Below are 19,265 nucleotides of genomic sequence, written 5' to 3' on the forward strand. Positions count from 1 at the left end.
GCTATTGGGGAAGTGTCTTGAAAGGGTACATCTCATCCTGGCCTTTTTCTGTTTTTATGTTGCTTTGCCCCCAGGGTGAGTGGAATAGGTGTGCTCCACTATGCCTCTTTGTCTCTGAAACTGTGAGCTAAAATAAATCTTTTCCCCTTTAATTTGCTTGGGTCAAGTATTTTATCACAATCACACACACACACACATTGGTGGTTAACAAAATTAATATTTTATATCTACAGAAAAACCTGTCCTAAGATGTTCATGGTAACTTTTGCCAAAATTTAGAAACAGTCAAGGCTAGGTGAGTGGGAAAATAAACTGTGAGAAGGCCGCAGCACACCTATCCTGCCGATGTGTGTCATAAGGCCAGATCCCTTCCCTGGCTTCAAGTTCCATCTCCTTCATACATCCTTTTCTTTCAACTGAGGAGAGTAGGTCAGATAGCTAAAGTATACTAGGAAATACATTACTAATCCACATTCACATGTGAATTAACTTTTAGAAATAGACTAAATGCTGCTGTTCCATAACTCAGATCTTCACTGTATATAAAACCAATTGTTGCTTCATAGAGATCAGTGGGGGTATTGTGGGTGTGGCATCTCTCAATCTTTCTGCACATTTGAAACTAACAAATTTCCCATGGCATTCAAAACTGTCTCCTGGCTTTAAAGCTTGAGCTCTAAATTTCAAACTACAATTGCTTTTTAAGATCATCAAGTCCAACTACACTTGCAGCTCTTAAATCAACATGCTTATTAATTTTATTCAGCTCATTTAGTATAATTAACTTCAGTAAGAAAATATAGTTTAAAGGGGTCTTGCAAGAAATAATAGGCATTTAATTAACTTAAACAAAAAAGATATGTCACAGCAACGTTTTTTAAAGATTTTGAAGTCTAATATGTCTTTTTATTTATCAGTTATGTCTTCTGACAATTGAAATTTATTATGCTAATTTAAAATACAAAACTACATTTTGTCCTTCATTTAGTGCATATATATGATAATTTTATCTATTTAACTCTCTGAGAGGACAGAATTTATAGTATATTCAGTATTTTTTTAAGTATGGAATGCTTCATGAACTTATCATCCTTGCTCAGGGGCCATGACAATCTTCTCTGTATCATTCCAGTCTTAGCGTATGTGTATATCCTGCCATGGATATTGGATGTACTACAATAAATCTCTAGCTTTAAAAACTACTAACTTAGTTATTTTTCTTGCAATAATTTTCAGCTACTTCCTTTAAAGGTTGACTATAAATCTCCAAGCCTCTGTCCATGTCTTTATTTTATTTACCAAAGTCTCTAGTATTATAGTCATATGGTCTTTAAAAAAAAGCTCATAGAGTTGGCCATGTCTTAATCCTTGGGACCTGTGCCCACTCAAAGGGTTGTGACTTCAGCATGATTAACGTTGAAGACCTCAGAGAGAGAGACACTATCCAGGAGTTTACATTTAGTTTATTATAAATGAAAGTGTGTTCAACCTATTCTTTGAAAAGAATCTTCAGTCTAAGAGTCAAGAAATAGTCTGAGAAGTTACAGAGAGATGTAATCCTGCAGGAAGTGAAGATGAAGAAGGCAAGGATCAAGGAACCTAGGCTTCTATGTGCTGACGGGTGAGAAAATGGGCCACGCTCACAGGAGGGTCATAGCCTGCTGCCGGCAAGACCAACAATAGACTTCTGGCCCATAGAATTCTAAAATGGGTTTCCATGTTTTAAGCCACTTGAGATACTGAGATTTAATTAAAACAATAGAAACTGATGAAAGCTCACAGGAATTAGTCTCATCATTTAAAAAAAAAAAAAAGAAAAAAAATCATGTGGTCCAACTGTCTACCATACCTTTCAGATAGCTAAGGTCATTTACAACCCCACTGTACCATTTTTAATCCTTTCTCATTAAGAGAATTTAAATGTATGCATAATGATATTTCAGCTGCTTGAGGCATGGGGAACATAAAGCTAAATCTAAGTCATAGTCTCTCAGCTACTTTTTGGCATCTGTCATTCCATGTTCATGTCTCCTCTAAAAGGCAGATAGAATTCTGAGTGGTCATATTAGGTTCACATCATAGAACACATGTAAATGTTGAGATTAAAGCTCAAAAAATGAATGTGGGAAAGACAATAATAAATTATTTCCAGTGGAAAAAGAATAATATATATTTTTCTCACCATGATGAGAATATTTTGTTAAGTAAAAAATATGGGCTGATATTTTATAATATAAATTATTAACTATAGTAAGCATAAATAGTAAACAACATAGTAACAAATAATTTATTTGTATGTAAGCACTTGAACTCTATTAAAAGCATTATTAATCATCTTCATTAAATCTTGGCCCACCTATGGCTAAATCCATGAAACTTACACTCAAAATACTTAGAAGTACAATCTAGAAAAAGTATAGGTTTTAACATCTAACATAGAGGTGTCAGGCATGAAGCCTTATAAATAGTGTCTATTAATAAAGAATTTGTGGTAATTAAGAAGATATTGTTTCCTGATAATCTATTAATCACCGTTGAATTTTTACTCATTAAAAGGCAGCCTAGTAGTGCATACCTATAATTTCACCACTCAGGAGGCAAAAGCAGGAAGATTGTGAGTTGCAGGCCAGCCTGGGCTACATAGCAAGATATGGCTCAATAAATAAATAAATGAAAGGAAAGGCAGTCAAAATAAGGGACTTTAAAATATGAGAAATTATATAACAGATATTTTCAAATATGATTTTGTTCTGTGAATATCTATTTTGACAGATAAAATAACATTTTCTTTAAAATTCTAAAATTTTAACAATTTCCATGTGGATTTCCATAATTATACATTACCAACGATGTCTTACAACACAAGGCTCGAGGACAATTGATTGATTTTTCAGTAATTGTGTTCAGAACATACAGTTTCAGTCAAGATGCATGTTTATATCACACTTATAATGTCATAGGAAGGAGCCCTCTCTTATTAAGTTAGTAATTAGTACCTTAGCTAACTGACTTTCATGATTCATACAGAAGAAACTCTCCTAAAACACTTGACCTTGGGTCTTCTCCCCTTGAAATTAAGAGAATTACAGGATGAGAAAGCTAGATGAGAATTAATTTTTTTCATTTAAAGTCACAGTACTTCTTTTTAAATTCCACTGACATATAACTAAACCAGCTCAATTGTTTTTGATATTTGAAATCAATGCTATAGTCAAGATAATGGATATTTACCTTGCCCATTAAAGTTACCTGACATCCCTCCTTTATAATCCACCCAGGTCCTCCTCACCTTTCTCGACAAACCCTAGTTTAAAACAACCACAAGATGTTGTTGTTACAACAGATAAATGTACATTTTCTAAAATATTAAATAAATAAATAAAACCATATGTTATGTATACTCCTTTGCCTGGCTTCCTTTACTCATAGTACACCTATAGTGAATGACTCCCACTTCTTCAGCAACCATCAACTGCCATTAGCTGCTCAGGGAGGGGTGAGGCCTCCTGAGCCCCTCCCCTATCCATGTTGGAATGTTTCCGGGCCCTGTCTTGTGCAGGTCTTTTGCAAATACCCCCAGATGCTGTGAGTTCATGAGTACAGTGTCCATGTTGTATCCAAATGATAGAGTTCCACAGCACTTCTCCCCATCTTCTAGCATTTACATTCTCTCCCATGATACTCCCTGAGCCTTGGTAGGGGGTAATATAGATGTCCTACAAAGGGCTGAGCAATCAACAGTTGCTTGTTTTTAGCACTTTGACTAGGTATGAACCCTTGCATTAACGGCCACACACTGTTTAAAAAGAAAAAGCTTTCTGACCAAAGATGAAAGTAGCACTAATCTATGAGCACAAACACAAATATTGAAAAGGCAGTTTAACTACCCATCCATTTAGCAAAACTACAACAGCAATAGTAGATGCTCATCTAGGGTCTATCACCTCTCCAGCCACTGGTTTTTGACCTGGTTTACTGGTTTACTCCCTCTTGTGGGGTAGGCTTCAAATCCCATCAGAAAGCAGTTGGTTATCCTACAATAGTAATAACCACTATCAGCCCAGTGAGCACATCTTGCCTAGCATGTCAGCATTGCAATATTCAGGGTTCACCACAGACTGAGACTGTTAATGACTTCTTCTCCAGTAGCCTATATGACACTTTCAAGCACTATGAAATCTAGCCAGCAGTAAGAAAGCATCTATTTTAGTTGCACCTTGATTTGTTTATATCTTTCAACCAAATGGAGAGCACATTAATTCTTAACCTTTCTCACTTCCACCTGTTGCTAATCTTTTCCTAGTCTCAGCTATAATCAGGAACAACTGCAATTAATTCCTAATAAATAAGCCTGTACCTCTTCTAGTTCACTTGTTCTTTGAAATTTAGCCAGGGGGATCTTTGAAAAAAGTATGCCACCACCTCTTGCTCTTCAAAAATTCAATTTCTAAAAAAAAAAAAATGTACCTATGTAATACCTGTTTATTGAATCTAGCTTCATCCAACACCAATGCCATTAAACTGCACCCTGATAGCATCATCATCATCTTTATTATGTTCTGTTACTTGGGTGATAATAAGCACTCTCAAACTTCTTGCCTTGCCTCCAGACTTTGCCTCTCAAATTGTTTTATATGTGCAAAGTAATAGCCCTAAAGCAAAAATTTATATTTTCCCCTTGACTAAACTACTTAGTTTAAATAAATAGCAGGTAAACATATAAAACTCACTTTTATTACATATGAGGTAATTCCTATCTAAAATGTATTATAAAAAATAAAATGTATTATAAGATGCAAGAAATACATCAATAAACAGGATTTAAAACTGTATTAATTTGCTAACAAGATAAAAAGTTTATTACAGAATCGTTTACTGTTGAGGTGACAGTTCCTACGAGAAGAACCCTCCTTCACCAGACATTGGAGATGAAGTGCAGCAGTTCTCTGAGAAAGATCTATCCCAGCTGAGCTGAGCTCCCCACAGCTCAAAGAGCAGCGCAGGGCAGCTGGTGCATGTACTTCAGTATGTGAGAAACATCAGCACATAAAGAATTTTAGAAATTTTCCCTACTCTCTAGCAACCCATAAACTACCTGAGAATATATGACTGATATGTAAGAAAGACTTAAAATGCAGTAAGATGATATTACAGAAGGAAATAAAAATGAGGCTAGGGAGGAAAGATTAATTTGGTTCATAAAAGTTTTGTACATTTGTACATTAGAAATAAATAAAAGTGGGAAGCTAAATATTTAATAGAGTTGTAGATGGAGGTTGAAAAGATGGCTAAATCAGTACCATTTCCTTTTCAAGCATGAATACCTGAGTACAATCCCCAGAACGTTCATAAATAGTCAGGCATGATGGTGCACACCTATATTCCCATTGCTGCAGTGAAGGCAGAAACCGGAGATTCTGGGCCTTACTGGCTAGCTAGTCTAGCCAAACCAGCGAGCTTCAGACTTAGGGAGAGATGCTGTCTCAAAGAACATGGATGTGGGCCTGGGAAGATTGCTCAGTGGTTAAAGGCACTTGTTTGCAAAGCCTTCCAATCTAGGTTCAATTCCCAAGTCTGTACAAAAATCCAGATGCACAAAGTGGTGCGTACCCCTGGAGTTTCTTTGCAGCAGCAAGAGTCCCTAGTATGCCCATATTAGCAAATGCTTTCTATTTCCTTAATCAAATAAATAAAAATGTCTTTGAAATACATAGTAGTGGCTGGAGATATTTCTCAGTGGTTAAAGGCACTTCTTAACAAAGCTGAGAGCCAAGATTTTATTGCCATGTAAAGCTAGATACACAAAGTGGAGCATGAGTCTGGAGTTTGTGGGCAGGAGGTCCTGGCAGCCCATTTTCTCTGTCTCTCTCTCCTTTCTCTCTAACTCTCTCTCTCAAACAAATACTTGATAGATAGATGGTAGATAAACAAATAAATGAATATACAAATAAAAGACAGTTTTTATAAACATGGTAAGGAGTGACTGAGGAAGACACGTAATATGTTTACCTTTGATCTCTATATGCACACACACACAGACACACACAAAACCCTCATATATTCATATGAAAAAGAAACAGTTTTAGATGAAGTAGTCTACTGTTTGGGGCAGAGGCTTTGAATCATGGAAGATTTTATCAAAAGCTTAGTGGCAAAGCTGGATGTACCTTTAATAGCAGCACTTAGGAGGTAGAGGTAGGAGAACTGCCATGACTTTGAGGCCAGCCTGAGATTGCATAGTGAATTCCAGGTCAGCCTTGACTAGAGCAAGACCCTATCTTGAGAAACAAACCAGGAGAAATGGCTTAGTAGTTAAGGCACTTGCCAGCAAAGCCAAAGGACCCAGGTTTGATTCACAGTATCTAGATAAGACACATACACAAGGTGGAGTATGTATCTGGAGTTTGTTTGCAGTGGCTAGAATCCCTGGCACACCCATTCTCTGTCTCTATCTACCTCTCTCTCTCATAAATAAATAAATAAACAAACAAATAAATAGATAGATAAAATATTTTTTTAAAAAATTAGCAGTACATACAACTTTGGTTTCTGTAATGAGGAGGAAGAGGCATGCCATAATATTTAATACAATTTGGTATTCCATCACATGTTTAGTAGTGACCTTAATTCTCCAAAGATTTTTAGATCATTAAAATCAATTAGTTATCTGACCATAAGCCATCCTGGAGATTCTGGAAGGTGTCCCTGGTATTTTAAGAGAATGTTAGCCTATACATTCTGCACATGTAATCTAGTGGACAAACCACCCAAATGACCCACCCATCCCAATGATGATTCCATACTATGTTGTTATTCATAATCTACATCAGCAAGTACTCAAATGAAGAATCATTAAGCATCCTCATGTGTAACTGACAATACAACCTGATATTTTACCCCAGAAATGACATTTTATACAGTCAAATCGCCTCAGGTTATAGCTGAGTTAGACTCCACAGCATGCTCTGGGTGAGTGGGTGCTAGCGAGGAAAATGTCAAATCCTGTCTCATGAGCATTTCAGGAGCAGGAATGAGTCAGGAGGATTTTTCCAATTGATATCCAATAGTGTCAATAGAAACCATGAAAATAAACAATATTAGATAGAAATTTAGTCCAGAATTTCATGAGAAAGTATCACATTGGCTGGTTAATTTGATTTTTGCCTGACCTATTTCATTTGCAAACTGTAGAGCTGCACATTTAAACAATTCTCCCCAGATTCTAACATTTCCAAATTAAAAGCTTAGTTTCATTTTTTAAAGGTGAGCCACAAATTCAGAACAATGACTTGGTAGAAAAAAGTACTTAGTTCCTATAATAATTAATCAAAAGTAACAGTTTAGCTATGACTTATGTTTGCTCATAGAAGATTAGCCACTTTTACCTTTTTGCAATATTTCGAAGTCTTTTGTTGGCCCTTTGTAATAAAAGGTGATGTAATGTAAGTGCTAAGATTGGGAGATATATTGAATATTTCAACATTTGGGAATACAAGCAGCTCCATCATTGTCTCTGGCAGCTTTTGCACTAATTTGGCCTCGCTTACTATTCAGTAACTAACTTGGTAGCCTCTGGCCATTCTTCAGAGGAACCGTTTCATCAAGCCTTCATGCTCTTTGGCATGACTAGGGCAAAAGTCTCCTAAATGAGCTGGACTTGAGTTAAAGGGAACTAGATCTAATCTAAAGAACATCAGTTGCTAGAAGTGTCAATTATCTCAAGAATCCCTGGTATAGTCCCTTCTAGCTCCCACACTCTATACTTAACAATCTCACACTCACTATTGTATTTAATCCTACATTGTCTGTCAAAGGTATGATAAAGTCTATATTTCTACAGATAAGAAAAGTTATCTGAATGTTATCTAAATTCACCAACTAGTGGAAGTTATACTATACATGCTTATTACCTGTGCCTTTACTCATCAAAATTGATAAATTAATCACGAATAAACAGTTGGCCCTAAGCTGACAATCCCTGAATATGATTGTCTTGAGAATGTAAACAAAAATACATTGAGACTACAGTAGTTGGATAGAGGGATTGGAAACAAAAGGCATTCTAATAGACTAAGGAACCAAAAAAAAAAAAAAAAAAACTATGGCTTTGGCCATATAGAATATATAGAATCTAGATAAAAAGGAACTAAGATTAATTTGACTCATTACAATCAGAAAGAAGAGACTAGAATAAAGGAGAAAAGGGGAGGAGAAGGGAGGGGAGGGGAGGAGAAGGGAGGGGAGGGGAGGGGAGGGGAGGGGAGGGGAGGGGAGGGGAGGGGAGGGGAGGGGAGGGGAGGGGAGGGGAGGGGAGGGGAGGGGAGGGGAGGGGAGGGGAGGGGAGGGGAGGGGAGGGGAGGGGAGGGGAGGGGAGGGGAGGGGAGGGGAGGGGAGGGGAGGGGAGGGGAGGGGAGGGGAGGGGAGGGGAGGGGAGGGGAGGGGAGGGGAGGGGAGGGGAGGGGAGGGGAGGGAAGGGAAGGGAAGGGAAGGGAAGGGAAGGGAAGGGAAGGGAAGGGAAGGGAAGGGAAGGGAAGGGAAGGGAAGGGAAGGGAAGGGAAGGGAAGGGCATTGCATTCCTGGCTTCCCATTCAGAGTCTCAGAAGGATGAGCTCTACTTTACTTCTTTTTTTTTTTTATAATTTTTTTTTTATAATTTTTATTTATTTATTTATTTGAGAGCAACAGACACAGAGAGAAAGACAGATAGAGGGAGAGAGAGAGAATGGGCGCGCCAGGGCTTCCAGCCTCTGCAAACGAACTCCAGACGCGTGCGCCCCCTTGTGCATCTGGCTAACGTGGGACCTGGGGAACCGAGCCTCAAACCGGGGTCCTTAGGCTTCACAGGCAAGCGCTTAACCGCTAAGCCATCTCTCCAGCCCACTACTTTACTTCTTGATATATAGGCTCATTCATTTTTTTTTAATTAGTTATGAACATACACAGTATGTAAATAGCACGTTAGTGCCATCCTTACCCTCAACCCTGCCCCCTCCCTCTGAAAGGACCCTCCTCTTTGGGGATGCGGGTTATCCCCAAAGAGGATAATTAGGAAATTAACAATTAGAAAAGATAAGAAATAATATATAGAAAAGTATATATAAAGGAATGTTGGGAAATAGCTTTGTCTGCAAAATGCTTGCTTTTCAAGCATGTGAACCCAAGTTTGATCCCTAATGCCCATGTAAAATGCCAGGCATGGAAATACATATTTATAGTCTCAAAGCTAGAGAGGTCGAGCTGGGCAGTGGCCAGCCAGACAATTTTAATCAGTGAATGAGAAATATTATCTCAAAAAAAAAAGTGAATGGCATTTCTGAGAATGACACCCAAAGTTGTTCTCTGACCTCCACATGTGCAAACACACATACATGCGTGCACATCTGTGCACATATGTACAACTACACACATATGAACACACATATGTATGCATAGTGCGCACTAAAATTAAAAAGAAAAACATAAATAAAAAGAGTTAACAATCATAATCTCTAAAGTATGTGATTCAAATTTTTCTGTTTTGTTGAAACCCAAACCAAATATGTAGATCATCTGTAAAACAAAATATTAAAACAAGTGCCCACATAACTGTGAAACAAAAGTAATGTTGAAAGAAGACAAGTTCTACATTTAGAACCAATGTGATAAGGAAACCTGCTGGCATCTCTTCAAGCACCCACATAGTATCATCTGCCATCTCTGGAGGTGGCTGCCATATTTGTGATCTTTTTTTCACATGCACACACTCATTACAACCTCTCACTGACCTTGGGAAGACAGTGTGACTCCCTTTCACAGTAAGGACATAGAGACTTAAATGTTAAGTCTAGGGTTACATAGATGTTAAGTTATGAAATAAATTTTGGCCTTAGCCATTTAAGAAACAAAAAATATATATTTTAGGGGCTGGAAGATGGCTCAGCAGTTAAGGCACTTGCCTGCAAAGCCTAAGAATCCAGGTTCAATTCCCCAGAACCCATGTAAACTAGAAGAACAAGGTGGCACATCTGTTTGGAGTTCATTTGCAGTGATTAGAGGCATCCATTCTCTCTCTCTCTCTCGAATTCATAAATACAATATTCTTAAAAGATACATTTTAAAGTGTTTCACAGATCAATTTGTTAGGGGATAAGAGAATTACTTAGGCAGAAATAAGCAGTGCAATTACCAAGTCTATATATAGACCACTATGCAACTTCCCTTCTTGTTTCACAAATGACAGTCATATTCTTCCCTCTGTACATGCACATGTGCACACACACACACACACACACACACACACACACACTTTCATATATATTTTCATAAATTATAATTGAAATTTGATGATTTTTCTGTTGAGCTTTCTATACTATGCCTTTGGCATATTTTGCTAGTCATTTTTGAATTTCACCTAGTGATTTTTCATATCTGAAGGACAATTGAGCAGACACTGGAACTATCATTTAGATGTTTCCACTAGAAAATAATTTCCACCTCAAGAATGAATATCGGTAATGTCATCAATATTGCAGTTACAATCTATCTATCTGCTTTATTTATAGATAGATAGATAGATAGATAGATAGATAGATAGATAGATAGACAGGAAGGAAGGAAGGAAGGAAGGAAGGAAGGAAGGAAGGAAGGAAGGAAGGAAGGAAGGAAGGAAGGAAGGAGGGAAGGAACTGAGTCAAATAACTTAAGAATGTTGGTCAAATATTTGATCCCTATGGCAAAGAATTAAGGTTGTGGTAAACTGAACAAAATGATGATTTTATTTATTTATTGGCAAGTAGAGATAGAGAGAATGAGTGCATCTGGCTTTACCTGGGTACTGGGGAATTGAATTGTGGTCCTTCAGCTTTGAAGGCAAGTACTTTAATCACTAAGCCATCTCTCCAGCCCAAAATGTTGTGTGTGTGTGTGTGTATGTGTGTATGTGTATTGTTTTGGTTTGGTTTTCGAGGTAGGGCCTCACCTTGGCCCAGGCTGACCTGGAATTCACTATGTAGTCTCAGGGTGGCCTCGAACTCATGGTGATCATACTGCCTCTGCCTCCCAAGTGCTGGGATTAAAGGCATGCACCACCACACCTGGTTCTACAAAATGATAAATTTTTACACACAAAATTCAGTGTGCATTTGTGAGAGCCATGACATGTATTGATAATAGTTTAAGAGAAATCAAGAAACATGGAACAAGGAGAAAAAAATAAATCATTGCCTTCCATAATTCCACTTAACACATAAAGAAATTATTTCCTAACTGTCAGGAGGTGGGCCATGTTTACCATATGTCCTTTATTTTTTGAGGCAAGCCCAACAGACTGGTCTTTTTTATTAGATAGAGAGAGAGAAAGAGAGAGAGGAAGAGAGAGGGGAGAAAGAGAGAGGGAGAGAGAGAATTGACGTGCTAGGGCCTCCAGCCACTGCAAATGAACTCCAGATGTGGGTGCCCTTTGTTTACATGTGTGACCTTGATCACTTGTGTTACTTTGTGTGTTGGGCTTAGGTGGGCCCTTCAGAGTCTAATATGAGTCCTTAGGCTTTACAGGCAAGTGCCTTAACTGTTATGCCATCTCTCCAGCCCCTAGGTGTCCTTTTTATTATGTGCATTTATTCCATGGGCCATGAGCTCTTGCAAGGCAGGGAACATGGATTTTATTACTAATCCATCTTCCACTTCCAACAACATGCCCAACTCAGCCTGAGTATTAAGTATCATGTTCATAAAATGCAACTTAGATTCCTCTTACATGAGTTATAATAAGGATGGGAAAGTAGATCTTTAATAACATTTGTTTTCATCAACACTGCCATGTAGTGTCCCTGTTGGGCTTACAAAAGATCCCAAACATTCTTCTGAGACAGGGAAGATGAAAAGATAGGAGCCAGAGGAGCTGCCCCAGAACCAGAAAACTTGTGCTATCCCAACTCTGGTACCCTGGTAATGAAAGGATCCCCTCAGGGTATCCTCTGAACAGGTGAGAATAAAGGCTAGAATTTCACAGGAAAGAAACCCTTAGAATATAGAAATTGAATCGAATAACCTAAGACTGTTGGTCAAATATTTGGCAAAGAACTTATGTGGTAGTAAACTGACAAAATGATGAATTTTTTTATATTTATTTATTGGCAAGTAGGGATAGATAGAGAGAATAGACAGGAAGTGAGAATGGGTGCAATAGGCCCTCCAGCCACTACTAACAAACTCCAGATGTATATGCCACCTTGTGAATCTGGCTTTATGGGTAAGTGGGTAAAGCTGCCTAGTTCTCATTCTGCACAATGTATACTAAAATGAATTCATCTGCCCTGAATTACACCAGGATGCAATCCTTAGACAACATTACATGGATAGGCCTATCATGAGTATTATTTGAACAAGTCTCCAGAGAATTCTCAACCTAGATACAGACTAGTAGATAGGCTACAACTTCAACTAGCAACTATTCTGCTATTGGAAGGCATGCTGTTTCTCCATTTTTAAAAATCCTGTATCGGCATTCTTGTGGGATTGGGGTTTGATGGCTTATTTTCTGCTAAAGAGGTGTTGAACATTTGGTGTCAAGTTAGGACTTTCTTCTGAAATTACAAGAAGCAAGAAGCCACTGAACAGAGCAGAGCTATGAAAAGCAGTGGGCAACTTGCCAATGCCTATGTGTAGTAAATGAATATGCTAGTGTTCATCCATACCCGATACTCTTTGTCTTTCCAGGCATCAATACCTTTAAAAGGAGATAATGTCTTTCCAGGGATACAGAGAAGGATTATTTGTACAATATGTCAGACTGAGCACCTTTGAGATAAAAGTCACTGGATAATTGAGAAACATGAAATTAGCACTGTGAAAGAGATGGCCCAATATAAATCATCTCCCTGCTTTCAACCCAAGCAACATTCAGAGAATGAGATAGTGTTTCAAAGCTTTAGGTGAAATGCCTTAATTTTCGATTCTTTATTTCAAGAACAATACACTTACTGCTCTTGAGCTTCTTCAACCCTTCTTTTATCCTTCTGGCTTCCTCTGAGTTCCTTCTCAGAAGTCAGCTTTGCCTCAGAAGCAATGGACACCTCCTGTCATTTTCCTGAATATCATTATCAATGTTTTAAGGAAATGTTGTGATGTATTAATCATTACACCTTGCCTTATTAAAAAAATGATGTCAGAAAGATAGCCTTGGAAGTGTCACCCATGGATGGCAATTGACATAAAGTCATCCAACAGGAGTCTAACCATTCAGACAGCAAGTCAATCATCTTGCCCCAAAGATAAGTAGACTGTTGTATGGTGCCAATGGGCTGGATTCATCTGGGGGATGAACTGACTCTGGACATCAGCAAGAGTAGGGATAGCTGCATACGGGATCAACCAAGAAAACTGTTGATGTGTTTCCTAAGGAAATAATAAAATGTCCAAGTATTCAAAAAATAAGTGAAAGGGTCCCAATCCCCCATGTAGATGCTTAGACATTGCCTTCATCTTTGTCACAGTTCTAAAAGTTCTATTTGCCCAGTTTAATCACTAAGTGTCTAACCCTTTCCTTGCCTTGCCTCCTTCTTCAGGCTGGGGTATAATGACCAAGAGATCAGCATGTAACAGAGGTATGGTCTCTGACGTATTAGCCCAAGAAGAAGAACACTGAAAAACTATGTGAAGGCTGCTGTCACCATTACTAAGTGAATGCCACCTCATGTCATGAAAGCAGATGCTATTGGAACAGAATATAAAAACCAAATGTAGCCAGGCATATTTGCAGACACCTTTAATCCCAGCACTCAGGAGGCAGAGGTAAGGTAGGAGATTCCCCCATGAGTTCGAGGCCACCCTGATACTATATAGTGAATTCCAGGTCAGCTTGGGCTAGTGTAAGACTCTGCCTTGAAAAAAAAAAGCCAAATATAATATCACTGAAAATTAAGAAAAACAAATATGAATCAAGTATCCAAGAATAAATAATTAACAGTACTGTCCTATTCTACACTCATCTGAAAAGCATAAATCATTATTATAGTGTTAAAATTGCTTTAAATAAATATATTCAGACAGCACACAAAAACGTCCATTTTTATTGTTTTCTACTTCCCCATCCCCACAAAAAAAATCTTGATTGGAAATAAGGCTAAAATATTGAGTTCTCATCCCAGACATGTTTGTAGCTCTGATTATAGCACAAATAATTTGTCATCTTTTGGTAGGTTTCCTCATCTTTGCTGGTTATAACAATAAAATATAAACTATAATAGAGAATCATCCATATTATGGTGATACATCTGGAGTTGCTTTCAAAACACACAAGATAGTGCAGCAGATTAGCTAAACTATATCCCAGAGGCCAGGGTCTTTCATACTTACATATGTATATCTATGAATTCCAGGGAGGTATAATAATTAAAACTCAACTCTGGTGTTTCAGGGCAAACAACTTGATTTCTGAGCCTCATTGCCCTTGTCTATAGAAAGTAAAGAGCTGTTGTGAGGATGGACTGGCATGGGACAAGAATAGTGCCTGACACTAACGCACCTATCACTCATTCAAGGTGACGCTACAGTAGTGCCTGTCATTCATGGTTAACATCAATTATGGTCATTATAGCACAGTAAGATATTTTGAGAAAAAATAAGACAATATTCACAGAACTTTTATTATTGAATGTTATAACTACTCTTTTGTTAGTGATTGATGTTAATTTCTTACAGTGCCTAATGTATAAATCATATGTGGGGATTATTTGAATAGAAAAAGAAGCATAATATATGTAGGGTTCCATAACATCTATGTATATTAGTTACTTTTCTGATCAAGAAATACAAATACAAGACACAAGAGTGAAAGGATTATTTTTGTTTTTAGTTTGAAGGAGAACAGTCCATTATGTCAGGAAAAGCATATTGGCCAGAGTATTGTGGCTATGGCAACAGGAAGATAAGGCAACCTGTTACATCAGTCAAGAAGTAGGAAGCAGAGAGATCTAGGTTGACCTGGAGCTGGGCTATGAACTTGAAAGCATGTCCCTTTGTGATCCAGTTCTTCAACCTAAGCCTCACCTCTCAAATGCTCAAAGACAGTACCACTACCTGGGCACACATATACAAATGTAGAAGATTGTGGGTGATCTTTATACTCCAAGGATAAGACTATTATTTGAGCATCTACTGAGGATTTAGGGCCATATCCATATGGATGAGTTTGCAGTACTGTATTGAGTAAAGATTACTAGATTTTTCAGCTTTGGAGTACACTAACAATATAACAACCCCCAAACAGCCATGTGGTTCTACTAAATTTCCAACCAACTTCATTGCTCATTCTTATTTTGTTTCTGAAATTAGCAGTCACAGAGAAGTGGTTAGAGGCTATAATCTTATGTGTGATGCATCTAATGTATCTCCAAGTACTCAGCAGATAACAGAATACATCAATTATCTTCATCATTTAATTGATCCAGAAGAGTTGGTTATGGACTAACTCAGATTATATAGCTGAGCTAAGGCTGGGAATAAAGCATCATTCTCAAAGGGGCCAAGAAAATTTCACTTGAATTAGAGAAATTGGGTAAAGTGGGGATGGGTTAGAAGTTGAATCAATATGCACCTTAAATTTCCTGCATCATACTAAACATTACTAGATGCTAGAGTAGTCTTCTATACCCTTTCTTCATTATTTCTCCCAAGACAAGGAGTATTATGAGTTGATTTAAGTTTCCCTTTCCCTACAACAAGGTGAAAATATGTCTATGGTTCCCAAATTCTATTAAGGAAATATTATTGTGCACATGCTATGCACAGAACATCCAATTACTCAGTTGGAATATTCATAAAACTCTGTCCAAGAAAAAATATGAAAATTCTTGGAAGCATCATATTCTGTTTTAATTTAAAGGAATTGTGGGATGTAAGTTGGCACACCTGAAAATATGAGAGCATGGATTTAAAGAAGGCTAAATTTAGCAAGACAATGGAAGAAGCCAACCCCCTAAAAATCAGTCTCACAGCAGCTATAGCTTGTTCTCAGCATAGTGCCCCAAACCTTCCCACCTCAGGCCCAGGGGCTACCTCCCACACACAGGCAGCTCTAGGGGGTGTCAGACCACACAGAGGAACAGTTCACTCACCTTGGTTAACTAGGGCAGAAACAACAATCTGAATTCACATAAAAGTAAATTGAGATGTTTTAGGGTTACATAGCTTAATTACTTTCAAGAACATATAGTAACTCAATTAGGCCAACAAAATGTGTGGGTTTTATGAGACCTGCTTAGTGAGAAAAAAATCCCTATAATCACCATCTAGATGTATTCACAAGTGGCATCACTAAAATTCAGAATCTAATGCGAGTTATATACATGAAATTTCTTTGTTATTGATGACTGATAATGAGTTATTCCTTATTGAATGCCATTCACCTCCTAGTTATTATGATTCTGGGAATCATCATATCTCTGAATGTTAGAATTTAATACTCCTAATATTTTTTCTAATTTCAAAGATTTATTCTCAGTATGGTGTAGTAGAAATCCAGAATACCTGTCTTGTGTCTCCTTTTCAGAGAAGCAAGAACCAGGTGATAGGTATCTTGAAGACCTGTATGTGAATGGATGTAAAGGATGTGGGGGAATGTAGAAGAGTTATGCAAATCATCCCAGCCCAGGTCATTCTAATAGGCTGAAAAATGGTGCCTTTTTTTCTTTCTCTTTCAAGGTAAGGTCTCAGTCTAGCTTAGGCTGCCCTGGAATTCACTGTGTAGTCTCAGGGTGGCCTCGAACTCACAGCGATCCTCTTACTTCTGCCTCCCAAGGGCTGGAATTAAAGGCGTGCACCACCAAGCCTGGCAGAAGATGACATTTTTTAAGTTGTACAGACTGAATACAATTTACTGACAGGGGAATCCTGCACACTGTAGTCTTTGTGAATAATGTCCCCTTGAAGGTATACAACACATGGCCTATGCGTGTCTACTCAGGAAGAGAAGTTGGAATCTGAACCACAGGGCAGCAGCAGGATAAGGTTCCAGGTTCCTAGGTGATCTGAAGGACGCTTCAAACAGCCAAGATCTCCTGAATCACAGTCAGAAGGAAGCCATGTCCTGCCCTGGCAGGACTTCCTGTAGCCTCAGCTTGTACAGAAGTGGCTGCAGCTTAACTGGTACAAGTGTGTCCCCAACTTAGTACTCTGGAAAAGACTTTGACTATCTTTAACATACACATGAAAACTCCAAGTTAGGGTGATATTATCATATTATTCGATCACATAGAATACTAATAAATTATTTAAAAGATTACTTAAATATTACAAGCAAGGATCAACTTATAACAGCAAATATGTGGGGGAAAGGGATTGGTAAAGCCTAAAAATCTATACAGAAGATCAAGAAAGAGTTAAAAGAAGATGCTGAGGAAGTGGGTAAGAAGGACAAAAGGACACATATGACATGTGAAAGCACAAAGAATGGAGGAGAATGAAAGGAGAAGGGGATATGGAGGGAAGAAAATAAACTAAATACAGGTAAAAGGATCACTGTGAGTTCAAGGCTACCCTAAGACTATGTAGTGAATTCCACAGGTCAGCCTGGGCTAGAGCAAAACTGTACCTCAAAAAACAAACAAACAAACAGAAACAAACACAAAACACAAAACACAAAACAAAAAATGCCAGGACAATATATAATACTTTGTATAATAACTTAAAAATGTAATAAACACATGCACAAAAACTTGCACATGCAAAATGGTTTCTTTAAAAATAACCTTCAATGTATATTAATCATATCACAATAAAATATTCCTACAATAGAAAAAATTAATATGAATCTATGAAATTTTTATGAAAAGTCTATCAGAAGTTCAAAAAGTTACATTATGAATTCTTAAAAATTGTGCATGTGAAAATACGACAATTGCATGTAGAATCCCAGTAGGTATCAAAATCTTTTAAAGAGACCAGACAGGCTCTCGTCTGAACCAAAGAGGTCATGACCTATTTGAAGGGAGGCAGAATTTAGTTGTGAAAGTTCAGGGACAGTGAGTACTTCTAGCATGGCTCTGACAGCATCCACTCATGAAGAGAAGCCCCTCCCCCAGAGGAAGTATAGAACTTTTGCAATGCTTTTTGGCTTATAGTTATATCCTATTCCTCTGTGCTACACACTTCTCTGTTTCATGAATTCATTTTGAACTGGATCCAGTGACTCATTTCCCATGAAAATTCATAGCAGTAGTGATGATATGGCAAGACCAGACATCCACCTGGTAACATACTTTCTTCCCTTCTCAGTTTTGTTCTGATGAGGCAAATGTGAGTAGTTGCCTTCTGAGAGGCCTGGTGAGAAGGCTCCAAGGGCAGCCTTCTCCACATATCCTCTGAGGAACTGACTCTATCAACAACCTAGAGGGTGAGCTGGGATGATTCTTTACCTAGAAGTGCCTAGGATGACTTCAGCCAGAGAAGATGCCTTCTGAGCAGATACCACTACCAGATGACCTAGCTAAGTTGCACTCTGATTCCTGACTCACAAAACTGAGATGACAATTTTGTTTTAAACAGTATCTACCCAACACCAGTGCCACCAGATCTCCTCCTTAAAGAGTGGCAAAACCCCAGATTCAGATGGAATCTAGTTTTCTTGATACTGAAAATCAAAGCATTCAATAGGTAAGTAGGAAGTAGAGAAGTACAGAGTTGCTTAGTTCACCCTTCCCCTGGTAACCTCACAAGAGAAGCAGCAGAGATGACAACCAAAAGTGATCATGCCTTGGTAAGTGTGGGTTCTCCTGTTATAAATGATAAATCCAAAATGAAGGCACAATGAGAGATCAGAAGTTTCTGTTCCAAGTTTGACAATCAGTAAGAAAATTACAATAAAAAACTTAACTGAACCATTTGCCAGAGACACACACACAGAGAGAGAGAGAGAGAGAGAGACCTTAAATCAAAGCTTGCCTATAAACCTGCTTAACATTTTTCTCATGTGTGTCTACAGAATGATAATAAGCAGTAGAGAAATCCCAAGGGATTATTTTTGCTTTGAAATTTGAAAGACTATGGTTAATATACATGAGTTGCAAACTGCTAGGAAAATGAGGCCAATTTCTAGTGCAGAAATGCACTCCAGAATATGTCACACTAAAACATTTTAAGACAAAATGTTTCTATAAATTTGTGCCACAGAATTACCATAACATCATCCGCTGTATTATAGATGATGGCTAACCCTGTCTTACTCACTCTAAATACTCCATCCATCAGTTCTATGAGAATGAATCCCAAATAGCCATTTCTATCCTCAA

The 19,265-nt window shown here is 37.9% G+C and overlaps 1 protein-coding gene and 1 pseudogene across 1 annotated transcript in view; both read right to left on the reverse strand.

The window, feature by feature from the left end:
• The window catches only part of Trpm3 (transient receptor potential cation channel subfamily M member 3), a 980,795-nt gene that overhangs the window by 737,157 nt on the left and 224,373 nt on the right, over nt 1–19,265 (reverse strand). The gene's annotated exons all lie outside the window — the stretch shown is intronic.
• Nucleotides 1,060–1,153, reverse strand: LOC123458342 (annotated as a pseudogene).

This window comes from Jaculus jaculus, chromosome 1 (genome assembly GCF_020740685.1).
Source record: "Jaculus jaculus isolate mJacJac1 chromosome 1, mJacJac1.mat.Y.cur, whole genome shotgun sequence".
Taxonomy (NCBI): Eukaryota; Metazoa; Chordata; class Mammalia; order Rodentia; family Dipodidae; genus Jaculus; species Jaculus jaculus.